Source organism: Lolium perenne, chromosome 3 (genome assembly GCF_019359855.2).
Source record: "Lolium perenne isolate Kyuss_39 chromosome 3, Kyuss_2.0, whole genome shotgun sequence".
NCBI classification, from domain to species: Eukaryota; Viridiplantae; Streptophyta; class Magnoliopsida; order Poales; family Poaceae; genus Lolium; species Lolium perenne.
The window spans coordinates 184,933,218-184,949,838 of record NC_067246.2 but is presented as its reverse complement, the minus strand read 5'-3'; the positions used below and the strand labels follow the sequence as shown (position 1 = coordinate 184,949,838).

Sequence of the window (16,621 nt, the reverse complement as noted above, 5' to 3'; positions counted from 1 at the left end):
CAATCTACAAGAGATCATGATCATAGCATAAACCAAGTACTAACACGGTGCACACACTGTCACCTTTACACACGTGCAGGAGGAATAGAACTACTTTAATAACTTTGCTAGAGTAGCACATAGATAAATTGTGATACAAACTCATATGAATCTCAATCATGTAAAGCAGCTCATGAGATTATTGTATTGAGGTACATGGGAGAGAGATGAACCACATAGCTACAGCGGAGCCCTCAGCCTCGGAGGTGGATTACTCCCTCCTCATCATGGAAGCAGCGATGGCGGTGAAGATGGCGGTGAAGACGGCGGTGGAGATGGCTCCGGGGGCAATTCCCCGTCCGGCAGGGTGCCGGAACAGAGAGTTCTGTCCCCCGAATTGGAGTTTCGCGATGGTGGCGGCGCCCCTGGAGTCTTTCTGGAGTTTCGTCAATTGGTACTGCGTTTTTAGGTCGAAAGGGCTTTTATAGGCGAAGAGGCGGCGCAGGGGGGCACCTGGAGGCGCCACACCCTAGGCCGGCACGGCCTAGGCCTGGCCCGCGCCGCCATGTGGTGTGGTGGCCCCCTGGCCCCTCTCCGACTCTTCTTCGGTGTTCTGGATGCTTCCGGGAAAAATAGGAGGTTTGGCGTTGATTTCGTCCAATTCCGAGAATATTGCCCGAACAGCCTTTCTGGAACCAAAAACAGCAGAAAACAGGAACTGGCACTGTGGCATCTTGTTAATAGGTTAGTTCCGGAAAATGCATGAAAATGATATAAAGTGTGAACAAAACATGTTGGTATTGTCATAAAACAAGCATGGAACATCGGAAATTATAGATACGTTGGAGACGTATCAGCATCCCCAAGCTTAGTTCCTACTCGTCCTCGAGTAGGTAAACGATAAAAGATAATTTCTGAGGTGACATGCTACCAACATAATCTTAATCATACCATTGTAAAGCATATGAGATGAATGCAGCGATTCGAAACAATGTAAATGCTTTTAGTAAACAAGTGAATCATATAGCAAAGACTTTTCATGAATAGTACTTTCGAGACAAGCATCAATAAGTCTTGCATAAGAGTTACTCATAAAGCAATAAATTCATAGCAGAGACATTGAAGCAACACAATGGAAGATTAAGTTTCAGCGGTTGCTTTCAACTTGTAACATGTATATCTCATGGATAGTTGTCAATGCAAAGCAATATAACAAATGCAATAAGCAAGTATATAAGAATCAATGCACAGTTCACACAAATGTTTGCTTCTTGAGGTGGAGAAAGATAGGTGAACTGACTCAACAATAAAAGTAAAAGAATGGTCCTTCAAAGAGGAAAGCATCGATTGCTATATTTGTGCTAGAGCTTTTATTTTGAAAACATGAACCAATTTTGTCAACGGTAGTAATAAAGCATATGTATCATGTAAATTATATCTTACAAGTTGCAAGCCTCATGCATAGTATACTAATAGTGCCCGCACCTTGTCCTAATTAGCTTGGACTACCGGATCATCACAATGCACATGTTTTAACCAAGTGTCACAAAGGGGTACCTCTATGCCGCCTGTACAAAGGTCTAAGGAGAAAGCTCGCATTGGATTTCTCGCTATTGATTATTCTCAACTTAGACATCCATACCGGGACAACATAGACAACAGATAATGGACTCCTCTTTTATGCATAAGCATGTAACAATAATTAATAATTTTCTCATATGAGATTGAGGATATATGTCCAAAACTGAAACTTCCACCATGGATCATGGCTTTAGTTAGCGGCCCGATGTTCTTCTCTAACAATATGCATGCTTAACCATAGGGTGGTAGATCTCTCTTACTTCAGACAAGACGGACATGCATAGCAACTCACATGAAATTCAACAATGAATAGTTGATGGCGTCCCCAGTGAACATGGTTATCGCACAACAAGCAACTTAATAAGAGATAAACTGCATAATTACATATTCAATACCACAATAGTTTTTAAGCTATTTGTCCCATGAGCTATATATTGCAAAGGTGAATGATGGAATTTTTAAAGGTAGCACTCAAGCAATTTACTTTGGAATGGCGGAAAATACCATGTAGTAGGTAGGTATGGTGGACACAAATGGCATAGTGTTGTTTGGCTCAAGGATTTGGATGCATGAGAAGTATTCCCTCTCGATACAAGGTTTAGGCTAGCAAGGTTGTTTGAAGCAAACACAAGCACGGACTAGTACAGCAAAACTCACATAAAAGACATATTACAAGCATTATAAAACTATACATCGTCTTCCTTGTTGTTCAAACATCTTACTAGAAAATATCTAGACTCTAGAGAAACCACTCATGCAAACCCAAATTTTAACAAGCTCTATGTATTTCTTCACTAATAGGTGCAAAGTATATGATGCAAGAGCTTAAACAAGAGCACAACAATTGCCAAGTATCACATTATTCAAGACATCACACCAATTTCTACATGTAGCATTTTCCAATTCCAACCATATAATAATTTAACGAAGCAGTTTCAACCTTCGCCATGAATATTATGAGCTAAGAACACATGTGTTCATACGAACCAGCGGAGCGTGTCTCTCTCCCACACAAGCATTTATTCAAACACAAACAAAAACAAAAGCATACAGACGCTCCAAGTAAAGCACATAAGATGTGACCGAATAAAAATATAGTTTCAAGAGAAGGAACCTGATAATTTGTCGATGAAGAAGGGGATGCCTTGGGCATCCCCAAGCTTAGACGCTTGAGTCTTCTTGAAATATGCAGGGATGAACCACCGGGGCATCCCCAAGCTTAGAGCTTTCACTCTTCTTGATCATAGTATATCATCCTCCTTTCTTGACCCTTGAAAACTTCCTCCACACCAAACTCGAAACAACTCATTAGAGGGTTAGTGCACAATAAAAATTAACATATTCAGAGGTGACACAATCATTCTTAACACTTCTGGACATTGCATAATGCTACAGGACATTAGTGGATCAAAGAAATTCATCCAACATAGCAAAAGAGGCAATGCGAAATAAAAGGCAGAATCTGTCAAAACAGAACAGTTCCTATTGACGAATTTTAAAATGGCACCAGACTTGCTCAAATGAAAATGCTCAAATTGAATGAAAGTTGCGTACATATCTGAGGATCATGCACGTAAATTGGCTTAATTTTCTGAGCTACCTACAGGGAGGTGGACCAGGATTCGTGACAGCAAAGAAATCTGGAACTGCGCAGTAATCCAAATCTAGTACTTACTTTTCTATCAACGGCTTTACTTGGCACAACAAAACACAAAACTAAGATAAGGAGAGGTTGCTACAGTAGTAAACAACTTCCAAGACACAAATATAAAACAAAGTACTGTAGCAAAATAACACATGGGTTATCTCCCAAGAAGTTCTTTCTTTATAGCCATTAAGATGGGCTCAGTAGTTTTAATAATCCATTCGCGGGAAATAGTATTTGAAGCAAAAGAGAGCTTCAAGAGGCAAATTCAAAACAAATTTAAGTCTAACATGCTTCCTATGAAGAGGAATCTTGTACACAAATGAATTCATGAAGAACAAAGTGACAAGCATAAGAGGATAAAACACGAGTAACTTCAAGATTCTCAACATAAAGAGGGGAAACTTAATATTATTAAGATGCATATAACCATATTTCCCTCTCTCATAATAACTTTCAGTAGCATCATTGATGAAATCCACAATATACCCATCACTTAAAACATTCTTATCATGGTTCATATGCATAGAAGTATCATTAATTTTGGCATAAGAAGAGTTATTCTCATTATTAGTAATTGGAGCAAGATTATTATCAAGAATTTGAACATGGTAAACAAGTTGCATATTAAAAGAATTGTTTTTGGTAATCCAATCATGACTATGACAAGTTTCATAAGGATAATTATAACCTATATCATAGCATTCTTTATAATAATCATCAAAGATCGGAGGCACAGTGTCATCATAAGAAATAGAATAGTTATCTTTCACAGTCGGTTTATCTATAACCATACCATCATTGTTATTAGAAGGAGATGTATCAAACACATAATGATCAGTAGCAAAAGGATTTTCAAACACCTCTTCCCCAAGCTTACAGCTTTCTATATTATTATGGGAGGAAGCATGGATAGCACTGACACTATGGCAATTATTATCATCATTTTCAGAATTAGTTTCCCAGAGATTTGCAATATCAAAAGTAGTGTGTTCATTCAAATCATGATTGCTAATGTATGTAAAGGTGTAGCGACCCAGAAAATATCCCCTATTAGTTTTGTTTGTTGTTTTTCTTTTATGCATAATCATATCATCATACTTGCATCATATCCATGTTTTTGACAAAATAAACTATTTTATAAATCCTAATTATTTTTTTCCCTCTCATAAACCATATGTAACCCTCACTCTAATATATTCTTTTTTAACAAAACCTGAAACAAAAATATTTGAAATATTTTGGACAAGTTTTAAATAAATAAACAAATATATGGTTTTGAAAATGTTTGTAACTTATCCTTCCGTTGCCTATCTCGTTTTATTATTCTATCTATATATCTCTCTTCCTTTTTCCTGTTCCATCTCCACCTACCGTGCCATCCTCTATTTCTTTGAATCTTGGCTTTGAGCCCTGGAAGCAGCCCACGTCCTCATCTTTCTCTCATTCTCTTCTTGCGAATACAGAGCATGAGACGAGCGTGTTTCTCCTCGATGTCATACTCCACTACCGAGCCAACCACTCCACCTGCTCCCCTCTTCTTTCCCCTCTCCCAAGTCGAACCCGAGAGAGGAGAAACCACATCGAGCGCCATCGCAGAAACCTCGACCTCGCCGTCGATCCGCCAGCTCCGGCCATCCCCCGATGATCTGAGACTACCAATAGCTGCGCCTTGATGCCGCGGTCCTCCTCAAGCCAAGAAATCGAGCCGGGGTGCTCCATATCATCGCCAGCTTCGTCGTTTCCTCTCCGACCACGGCGAAGAAATCCCTGTTTCCGGCCGCCTCCGACCTCGTCCGCCCCATCCGAGGTGTTCATCGGTTTCCTGGTGAGACAGGCGCCCCTTTTCCCCCTCTTCCCCGTCCCGATTGCTCGCTGTTCGGCGACGCCAATTTCTGACGGCTTCTCTTCTGTCCGAGGTCGCCACCATGCCCATCGCCTCCGTCCAAGACCGTGCTCCTCCTCATCCGCCCGTGCCCTCCTTCGTCTCCCGGCGTCATGGTCGTCCTCCGCCACGCTAGCGCCTCCGTCGACGCCATGGTGAGCTCTGTCCCTGATACTTTTTCTTCACCGTCGCTGTAGACATGTAGCCTCACCGTTTTCCGCACAGAGTCGAGCTCTGGTTCCTAGTTGGTTGCACCAGCACGCCGTGCTCCCTCCTGCACCGCGCACACACCTGCAGCAACTCCTGAACACCTATGGCGCCTCCGTTTCGTGGTCGTCGTAGTCAGTTGTCTCAGCCGCGCGTGTCTCTGTTTCCGCTTGGTTCAGTTCGACAATTCAGTCTCTTCTCTTCAGTTTCGTCAGTTACGACCATCGTCCCAGCATGCCAAAGTCGCGGCTGTTGCTGTATCTAGTTCTACATGAGTAGATCAGCAGCGTAGTGGCATGCTCTATTCCGATCGGTGCAGCAGGACAAATATCGATCCCTACAGCTACCATATAGTCCCTTCCCTTTCCTATGTCTTTTATTAACTAATCCAGCTCTACACGTCACAGTATACATATCAACAAGGTATCAGCCGAGTTTTGCTCTCCGTTTTGGTTTCAGATACAAGCTCTGTTGTTTTACATGTCTGTAATTCTGTAGATGCTCAGGCCCTGCTGCTATACGTGGCCAGCGCTGTTTTGCTTCTGGGCAGTACATGCTTTTATCCATCCACAAGTGCAGACTCCAATTTTCAGCTAGCTGCCTGGTTGCTTAGCTTCACCGTATGCACATCCATCCATTCACCTGCTAGCCTGCTTGTTTAGCTAGCTAGACACGACATCAATTCATCCAGCTGCATGTGTGCATGCTTAGCTGTTTCCAGGGTATGACTCTGTTTTTCCCTTCAGTTTTTCGTGAGACAAAGCACCACCTCCCAGTTCCTTTCTATCTAGCCTGCTTCTTCTATTTTCAACTGCAAAACATGTTATTTTATATCTTTTATTCTATAGCTGAAAACCAAACATGTTATATATCAATTTTAATCAGAAAAATGCACTGAATATGAATATGTCATCCATTCATCTGTTTGCATTCCGCATCATGTCGAGACATGATAGTTATGCATATTCACCTCACATATATGCGGAGTATTTCGGATGTCCAACTAGGATTTCCCCGCTCTGTTTAATATTGAAGTAGCGCACCGTTGCCATGTTTTGCCATGCTAATGAACACTTAACTTTGACGGTAGAAAATGCAACTCTAACCTAATTTGTTTGTCCGGGGTTCCGACTTCGATTAATATGGATAAGTTGCATCGCATCATAATTGCCATGTCATTGCATATCATCTTGATCATGCTGGATCTTCTTTATCCGTAGTAGTAAAACTTGCATACGTTGTTTGTCCAGCATTTGCTTCTTCCCGGATAGGATCACGAAGTGGTGTGGTGAGATACAACAAGTTCTCCGGATGTCCCTCGGCAAGCTTTAACAGGCAAGCATTTCCCCTATACTTCTGCCCCTGCAGAAGTCGCTCACCTATTTTATTTTGCCTTCTTCCTTATGCTAGCTTTAAGTTGCGTTCTTGTCACGTGTCCCTTCCACTTGTTACCTCAAGCAGCCTATATTGCCTCCACCAACCACCTACAGCTATTGTTTGGTTATCGAGTCTGCCTTGCGAGTCGTAGTGCATGCTAGTGCTGTTATATCTCGTTACCGTTACTGCTATCTTATCGGTTATCTGTTGGGAATCATGACACATGCTACATGGTTATATCTGTTGAGGGAATCATGGTTACTTGTTAATAGTTGTTCGCGGAGGCATCGGTGGGTCAGTTGCTCGTTTTATGACGGCTCACTTGTGTTTCCATGAAACCTAGGACCCCGAGTTCTTGTTATCTGTTCCGAGACTGAGCGCTCTAACCACACGTGGGTATGTTTCTGGGTCTCCCCTCGACCACTGCCGGAATCTACAACTTTGTCCAGTGGCCACAACTAGTTTCGTACTGTTTTACCATTTGTTGTTTGCGTGCATGCCAGCCTGTTACTTATTTACTTTGGGAAGCCCCTGGGTGCCTTGTATCCCTTGTTTCTGGTATGCACGTATAGGTTTGCGGCCTGAGCGTTTATCGCATGCTGAAGCGGGTCATTCGCCCCTGTGTGTGTTTTGACCCTCGGAAGCCGTGCACGCAATAGCTAGGTCCGCTTCGGAGATTCGGCCGGACTTCGATACGGGTTCAACTTAGTCAGGTGGCTTCCTGGACATTGTTGTCGTGAAGGAGAGTGCGAGTCGTGAAATCCACCTGTCGCAAGTGGGTTGATCGTGTGTGTGGGCACATTTGGGCACCCCTGCAGGGTTAAATCTTATCGATAAGCCGCGTCCGCGGTTATGGACGACTTGGAGCTGTATGACTCGACCATAGACAACTTACACCTGTTGTTCATTGATAATAACTTGCGTAGTAAGTTAGCAAAACTTCAATAAAACCTGGGTAAAACTTGTCAACCGTGTGAGTGCCCTTGTAAGTACCTCCTTGCGAGGGGGGAACGCATCGGCTGTGTTATGTTTGCAGAGTATAGAACTGTTAGTTTATGCGCTCTCTCACCTTCTCTGATAGACGACTGTTGTAGAGTGTCTCTATAGGTTTTTAGTGCTTGCGCGCTGCCGCTTAACCCCACCATATTGCCTATGACGTTCCTCTTGCGTCCTCTAAGTCCCCTGCGTGCCTCAAGTACAAAGGACGACTGGTTGACGAATGCTTATACGTCTTGAAGTCTTGTTAAGTACGAACCGTACTTATTGCTGCTTCTACGGGATATAACCGGGCAGGTATGAAGATATGTTCGATGAAGACGACGCTAGCAAGGTTACCCTTCCGGCTTGGCCTGGGCAGGGTTATGGACGCCATCGTTTATCTTCAGGACTCTTAGTCCAATTTGTATCTTGTCCGTACTCGGACGTATTTGATCTTCTGTATGATTTTGGATCTTTGTATTGTATATTTGTATCTTGACTCGATGGAGTCGTTGTTGTAATATATATGTTTTCTTGTGGGCTCTATTGTAATCCTGTTGTAATGTTACCTCTCGTGATTGATTCCACCCGCATCGCGTGCATGCTCCGGCGTGTACGAGGCGCTTGGTGGTGCGTCTCCTAAAATCGATATCGTGCGGATTTCGGCGGATTCGTTGGGATCCTCATGGTACCGGTTCTGGGGCGTCACAAGTTGGTATCAGAGCATCAGGTTGACGATACCCCACTAGTCCAGCCTTTAGGATAACCTTGCCAACGGTCGTTGAGTTTAGAGCGTCAAAACTATTTTCTAAAAATCGTTGGATAGTTCTGATTAGCTCTGCATTTTTCTCCTTATCTCTATTCTTTCTCTTCTTACCTATGCGAGTTTTGAGTCTTCTCCCTTATCCGAGTGTTTCTGAGTCTCAGGTTCCTACGTGGGATGGACGATCTTTGCCCCTCACCTATCAGGTCCGATCTTTGGAGGTTCCGACGAAAGCGCATCATCAACATCGGAACAAGATTTCTTGTTAGTGGTGTCGAGGAGTTCGACACGTCGCCAGAAGATCCGATAGTTTAACCAACTCCCCCTTAGGTTGACGTGGAATCTCGGGGCGAGATTCCTTGTTAGTGGTGTCGATTGTAGCGACCCAGAAAATATCCCCTATTAGTTTTGTTTGTTGTTTTTCTTTTATGCATAATCATATCATCATACTTGCATCATATCCATGTTTTTGACAAAATAAACTATTTTATAAATCCTAATTATTTTTTTCCCTCTCATAAACCATATGTAACCCTCACTCTAATATATTCTTTTTTAACAAAACCTGAAACAAAAATATTTGAAATATTTTGGACAAGTTTTAAATAAATAAACAAATATATGGTTTTGAAAATGTTTGTAACTTATCCTTCCGTTGCCTATCTCGTTTTATTATTCTATCTATATATCTCTCTTCCTTTTTCCTGTTCCATCTCCACCTACCGTGCCATCCTCTATTTCTTTGAATCTTGGCTTTGAGCCCTGGAAGCAGCCCACGTCCTCATCTTTCTCTCATTCTCTTCTTGCGAATACAGAGCATGAGACGAGCGTGTTTCTCCTCGATGTCATACTCCACTACCGAGCCAACCACTCCACCTGCTCCCCTCTTCTTTCCCCTCTCCCAAGTCGAACCCGAGAGAGGAGAAACCACATCGAGCGCCATCGCAGAAACCTCGACCTCGCCGTCGATCCGCCAGCTCCGGCCATCCCCCGATGATCTGAGACTACCAATAGCTGCGCCTTGATGCCGCGGTCCTCCTCAAGCCAAGAAATCGAGCCGGGGTGCTCCATATCATCGCCAGCTTCGTCGTTTCCTCTCCGACCACGGCGAAGAAATCCCTGTTTCCGGCCGCCTCCGACCTCGTCCGCCCCATCCGAGGTGTTCATCAGTTTCCTGGTGAGACGGCGCCCCTTTTCCCCCTCTTCCCCGTCCTGATTGCTCGCTGTTCGGCGACGCCAATTTCTGACGGCTTCTCTTCTGTCCGAGGTCGCCACCATGCCCATCGCCTCCGTCCAAGACCGTGCTCCTCCTCATCCGCCCGTGCCCTCCTTCGTCTCCCGGCGTCATGGTCGTCCTCCGCCACGCTAGCGCCTCCGTCGACGCCATGGTGAGCTCTGTCCCACGATACTTTTTCTTCACCGTCGCTGTAGACATGTAGCCTCACCGTTTTCCGCACGCAGTCGAGCTCTGGTTCCTAGTTGGTTGCACCAGCACGCCGTGCTCCCTCCTGCACCGCGCACACACTGCAGCAACTCCCCGAACACCTATGGCGCCTCCGTTTCGTGGTCGTCGTAGTCGGTTGTCTCAGCCGCGCGTGTCTCTGTTTCCGCTTGGTTCAGTTCGACAATTCAGTCTCTTCTCTTCAGTTTCGTCGATTACGACCATCGTCCCGGCATGCCAAAGTCGCGGCTGTTGCTGTATCTAGTTCGACATGAGTAGATCAGCAGCGTAGTGGCATGCTCTATTCCGATCGGTGCAGCAGGACAAATATCGATCCCTACAGCTACCATATAGTCCCTGCCCGTTCCTATGTCTTTGATTAACTAATCCAGCTCTACACGTCACAGTATACATATCAACAAGGTATCAGCCGAGTTTTGCTCTCCGTTTTGGTTTCGGATACAAGCTCTGTTGTTTTACATGTCTGTAATTCTGTAGATGCTCGTGCCCTGCTGCTATACGTGGCCAGTACTGTTTTGCTTCTGGGCAGTACATGCTTTTATCCATCCACAAGTGCAGACTCCAATTTTCAGCTAGCTGCCTGGTTGCTTAGCTTCACCGTATGCACATCCATCCATTCACCTGCTAGCCTGCTTGTTTAGCTAGCTAGACACGACATCAATTCATCCATTTGCATGTGTGCATGCTTAGCTGTTTCCAGGGTATGACTCTGTTTTTCCCTTCAGTTTTTCGTGAGACAAAGCACCACCTCCCAGTTCCTTTCTATCTAGCCTGCTTCTTCTATTTTCAACTGCAAAACATGTTATTTTATATCTTTTATTCTATAGCTGAAAACCAAACATGTTATATATCAATTTTAATCAGAAAAATGCACTGAATATGAATATGTCATCCATTCATCTGTTTGCATTCCGCATCATGTCGAGACATGATAGTTATGCATATTCACCTCACATATATGCGGAGTATTTCGGATGTCCAACTAGGATTTCCCCGCTCTGTTTAATATTGAAGTAGCGCACCGTTGCCATGTTTTGCCATGCTAATGAACACTTAACTTTGACGGTAGAAAATGCAACTCTAACCTAATTTGTTTGTCCGGGGTTCCGACTTCGATTAATATGGATAAGTTGCATCGCATCATAATTGCCATGTCATTGCATATCATCTTGATCATGCTGGATCTTCTTTATCCGTAGTAGTAAAACTTGCATACGTTGTTTGTCCAGCATTTGCTTCTTCCCGGATAGGATCACGAAGTGGTGTGGTGAGATACAACAAGTTCTCCGGATGTCCCTCGGCAAGCTTTAACAGGCAAGCATTTCCCCTATACTTCTGCCCCTGCAGAAGTCGCTCACCTATTTTATTTTGCCTTCTTCCTTATGCTAGCTTTAAGTTGCGTTCTTGTCACGTGTCCCTTCCACTTGTTACCTCAAGCAGCCTATATTGCCTCCACCAACCACCTACAGCTATTGTTTGGTTATCGAGTCTGCCTTGCGAGTCGTAGTGCATGCTAGTGCTGTTATATCTCGTTACCGTTACTGCTATCTTATCGGTTATCTGTTGGGAATCATGACACATGCTACATGGTTATATCTGTTGAGGGAATCATGGTTACTTGTTAATAGTTGTTCGCGGAGGCATCGGTGGGTCAGTTGCTCGTTTTATGACGGCTCACTTGTGTTTCCATGAAACCTAGGACCCCGAGTTCTTGTTATCTGTTCCGAGACTGAGCGCTCTAACCACACGTGGGTATGTTTCTGGGTCTCCCCTCGACCACTGCCGGAATCTACAACTTTGTCCAGTGGCCACAACTAGTTTCGTACTGTTTTACCATTTGTTGTTTGCGTGCATGCCAGCCTGTTACTTATTTACTTTGGGAAGCCCCTGGGTGCCTTGTATCCCTTGTTTCTGGTATGCACGTATAGGTTTGCGGCCTGAGCGTTTATCGCATGCTGAAGCGGGTCATTCGCCCCTGTGTGTGTTTTGACCCTCGGAAGCCGTGCACGCAATAGCTAGGTCCGCTTCGGAGATTCGGCCGGACTTCGATACGGGTTCAACTTAGTCAGGTGGCTTCCTGGACATTGTTGTCGTGAAGGAGAGTGCGAGTCGTGAAATCCACCTGTCGCAAGTGGGTTGATCGTGTGTGTGGGCACATTTGGGCACCCCTGCAGGGTTAAATCTTATCGATAAGCCGCGTCCGCGGTTATGGACGACTTGGAGCTGTATGACTCGACCATAGACAACTTACACCTGTTGTTCATTGATAATAACTTGCGTAGTAAGTTAGCAAAACTTCAATAAAACCTGGGTAAAACTTGTCAACCGTGTGAGTGCCCTTGTAAGTACCTCCTTGCGAGGGGGGGAACGCATCGGCTGTGTTATGTTTGCAGAGTATAGAACTGTTAGTTTATGCGCTCTCTCACCTTCTCTGATAGACGACTGTTGTAGAGTGTCTCTATAGGTTTTTAGTGCTTGCGCGCTGCCGCTTAACCCCACCATATTGCCTATGACGTTCCTCTTGCGTCCTCTAAGTCCCCTGCGTGCCTCAAGTACAAAGGACGACTGGTTGACGAATGCTTATACGTCTTGAAGTCTTGTTAAGTACGAACCGTACTTATTGCTGCTTCTACGGGATATAACCGGGCAGGTATGAAGATATGTTCGATGAAGACGACGCTAGCAAGGTTACCCTTCCGGCTTGGCCTGGGCAGGGTTATGGACGCCATCGTTTATCTTCAGGACTCTTAGTCCAATTTGTATCTTGTCCGTACTCGGACGTATTTGATCTTCTGTATGATTTTGGATCTTTGTATTGTATATTTGTATCTTGACTCGATGGAGTCGTTGTTGTAATATATATGTTTTCTTGTGGGCTCTATTGTAATCCTGTTGTAATGTTACCTCTCGTGATTGATTCCACCCGCATCGCGTGCATGCTCCGGCGTGTACGAGGCGCTTGGTGGTGCGTCTCCTAAAATCGATATCGTGCGGATTTCGGCGGATTCGTTGGAATCCTCATGGTACCGGTTCTGGGGCGTCACAAAAGGGCATAGGAAGATCATCGTATTCAGATTCATTATCACAATAATCATTAGGAGCAACATACTTACGGTTACCTAGCGTTATCTCATTCACGCGGGGATACGCCGTTACCTCTTTCTTTTTATTCTCCTTCTTCTTCTTCTTCTTCGTTCCCTTCTTCTTCTTCTTCTTCTCTTCCTTCTCCTCGTTCCCTTCTTTAGGAGGAAGAGGCTTGAAGGGTGGCTCGTCCGCATAACCTGATTTACTTTCAGAAACAATAGAAGAAACTTGGGAGGATCCCTCCTTTTCATTAATTAGTTGAAAACACACAGCGGTCCTATCATATTTTGGCAAGGTGTCATCTTCTAAAATATTTTGTATGTAAGTATTTGTATGGCTATTATCAATGCAATAAGAAAAACACCCATGCAGGACATCATCAATATCAAGATCACTCATATGTAACAAAGAGATTTTTCTCGACAGTTCTTCACACCCCGAAAATAAAGTAAGTTCATCATGCTGATTAGGAGTAATTTCATCATCACAATACAAATTTGCAGCACTCATTGGGTTCAAATTATCATTGGAGGAGCATTGAAAATTAAAATGACCCACTTCATGGCAAACTTCACAAATAAAAGGATAGAGGGCACAAACTTTTTTACCAAGATCATCTAGAGCCCTAAACCACTTTCTAGTTTTTTCATTAATATGATGGATGCAATATTCATCTTTGACTTGATTAATTCCGCAAGGCCTATGCATTCCACGAAAATTAACATGCTTATAAGAAATAGCATTTTTAGGAGTTTGAGCATGCTTATTGCAATAATTAACAACAATTTCATTCTTCATGCAAGCCTCTTTAAAAGGTTCATGATACTTATCAAAATTATTTTTAGGCAATTCAAAATGAGAAGCAAAGGCTTTATAAAGATTTGCAGCAACTTGAGAGTCAAGACCATAAGTAGCACTCATATTTCGAAATTTATCGGTATCCATAAAAGCTTCAATGCATTCATAATCATAATTTATACCTGACTCTTTACCTTTGTCGTTCTCCCATCCTTCAGTGTTGTCCTCAATCCGATCAAGAAGATCCCACCTAGCTTCAACCTCTTTGCTTGTGAAAGATCCTTCCGAACACGCGTCCGTATAGTCCTTGTGTTGTCCCGAAAGCCTCGCATAAAAATTATTAACAATAACATTACTGGGAGCTCATGAATGGGACATTTGAGCATTAGTGACTTCAATCTCCCCACGCTTGAGAAATACTCTCTCCATCACGAGGATAAAAGTTATAAATATAATTCCTATCAATATGCACTTCATGAGGAGGATAAAATTTAGAATAAAAGAGAGATGCAATTTCCTCCCAACCAAGAGAATGTCTATTCTCCAACAATTTATACCAATGTGCCGCTTTACCAGACAGCGAAACGGAGAATAGCTTCTTCTTCACTTCATCCATAGAGATACCTGCACACTTGAATAACCCGCATAATTCGTGCAAAAACAAGAATGATCTCTAGGATGGACAGTTCCATCCCCTTTATAGTGGTTGTCCATAACACGTTCAATAATTTTCATAGGTATTTTATCTTTTGAATACTTTCAGCAGGTGGATTTAAAATATCAGAAGCATCATTAGAGTTATCGCATATGGGAGATAAAGCATTATCAGAATAAATTTTCTCCCCTAAAGATGGGAAGCTAAAAAGATCACAAAAACTAGCTTCCCCAAGCTTAGACTTCTCCATAGCATTAGCAGTAATTGCATTCATACCAATAACATCACTACTAGCATGCAAATAAGGTTCCATAGGTTTTTTAATTTTTGCATCAAACAATTCTAAATCAGGAAAAAGACTAAAAAGCTCACCAATTTTGTTGTTGTTTTCCATTATGCCTAACTAGTGTAAACAAGAAACAAAAAGTTGCAATTGCAGGATCTAAAGGAAATAGCTTCGAGTACTTACAATGGCGGAAAATAGCTTGGTAGCCGAGGTCCGGAGTGTGAGTACCTTTTACCTTTCCTCCCGGCAACGGCGCCAGAAAAGTGCTTGATGTCTACGCCCCCTCCTTTTCCTGTAGACAGTGTTGGGCCTCCAAGAGCAGAGGTTTGTAGAATAGCAGCAAGTTTTCCCTTAAGTGGATCACCCAAGGTTTATCGAACTCAGGGAGGAAGAGGTCAAAGATATCCCTCTCATGCAACCCTGCAACCACAAAGCAAGAAGTCTCTTGTGTCCCCAACACACCAAATAGGTGCACTAGTTCGGCGAAGAGATAGTGAAATACAGGTGGTATAAATAAGTATGAGCAGTAGCAACGGTGCCAGAAAATAGCTTGCTAGCGTGTAGTTGATGGTGGTAGTATTGCAGCAGTAGTAACACAGTGAAACAGTAAACAAGCAGTAGTAACGCAGCAGTATTTAGGAACAAGGCCTAGGGATTACACTTTCACTAGTGGACACTCTCAACATTGATCACATAACAGAATAGATAAATGCATACTCTACACTTTTGTTGGATGATGAACACATTGCGTAGGATTACACGAACCCTCAATGCCGGAGTTAACAAGCTCCACAATAATGCTCATATTTAAGTAACCTTATAGTGTAAGATAGATCAACAGACTAAACCAAGTACTAACATAGCATGCACACTGTCACCTTCATGCATATGTAGGAGGAATAGATCACATCAATATTATCATAGCAATAGTTAACTTCGCAATCTACAAGAGATCATGATCATAGCATAAACCAAGTACTAACACGGTGCACACACTGTCACCTTTACACACGTGCAGGAGGAATAGAACTACTTTAATAACTTTGCTAGAGTAGCACATAGATAAATTGTGATACAAACTCATATGAATCTCAATCATGTAAAGCAGCTCATGAGATTATTGTATTGAGGTACATGGGAGAGAGATGAACCACATAGCTACAGCGGAGCCCTCAGCCTCGGAGGTGGATTACTCCCTCCTCATCATGGAAGCAGCGATGGCGGTGAAGATGGCGGTGAAGACGGCGGTGGAGATGGCTCCGGGGGCAATTCCCCGTCCGGCAGGGTGCCGGAACAGAGAGTTCTGTCCCCCGAATTGGAGTTTCGCGATGGTGGCGGCGCCCCTGGAGTCTTTCTGGAGTTTCGTCAATTGGTACTGCGTTTTTAGGTCGAAAGGGCTTTTATAGGCGAAGAGGCGGCGCAGGGGGGCACCTGGAGGCGCCACACCCTAGGCCGGCGCGGCCTAGGCCTGGCCCGCGCCGCCATGTGGTGTGGTGGCCCCCTGGCCCCTCTCCGACTCTTCTTCGGTGTTCTGGATGCTTCCGGGAAAAATAGGAGGTTTGGCGTTGATTTCGTCCAATTCCGAGAATATTGCCCGAACAGCCTTTCTGGAACCAAAAACAGCAGAAAACAGGAACTGGCACTGTGGCATCTTGTTAATAGGTTAGTTCCGGAAAATGCATGAAAATGATATAAAGTGTGAACAAAACATGTTGGTATTGTCATAAAACAAGCATGGAACATCGGAAATTATAGATACGTTGGAGACGTATCAGATACCAACTGTGGTGGCCCGGCATACCACTGCATGGTGTAGTATGCAAGTCTGATATAACACCAATGAAACACAGTTCCGCTAGTATTATATCGCTCAGAGTGGTACAACAGAAACATCTGCGGGTCCAAGGCATGTCTATAGAAT

At 43.7% G+C, this 16,621-nt stretch overlaps 1 long non-coding RNA gene across 3 annotated transcripts; it reads left to right on the top strand.

Moving 5' to 3' along the window:
• The first annotated feature begins 5,054 nt into the window (after window positions 1–5,054).
• On the top strand, window positions 5,055–12,758 carry LOC139838522 (uncharacterized). Of its 3 annotated transcripts, XR_011755619.1 has the most exons (7): window positions 5,055–5,245; window positions 5,316–5,720; window positions 5,796–6,019; window positions 6,548–6,632; window positions 7,968–9,803; window positions 11,107–11,191; window positions 12,528–12,758. It is a non-coding gene; the product is annotated as an uncharacterized lncRNA (long non-coding RNA). The 3 variants fall into 3 exon arrangements; XR_011755620.1 differs by lacking the exon at window positions 5,316–5,720 and having other exon boundaries at window positions 5,056–5,245; XR_011755618.1 differs by lacking the exons at window positions 5,316–5,720; window positions 5,796–6,019 and having other exon boundaries at window positions 5,056–5,245.
• Window positions 12,759–16,621: the final 3,863 nt, after the last annotated feature.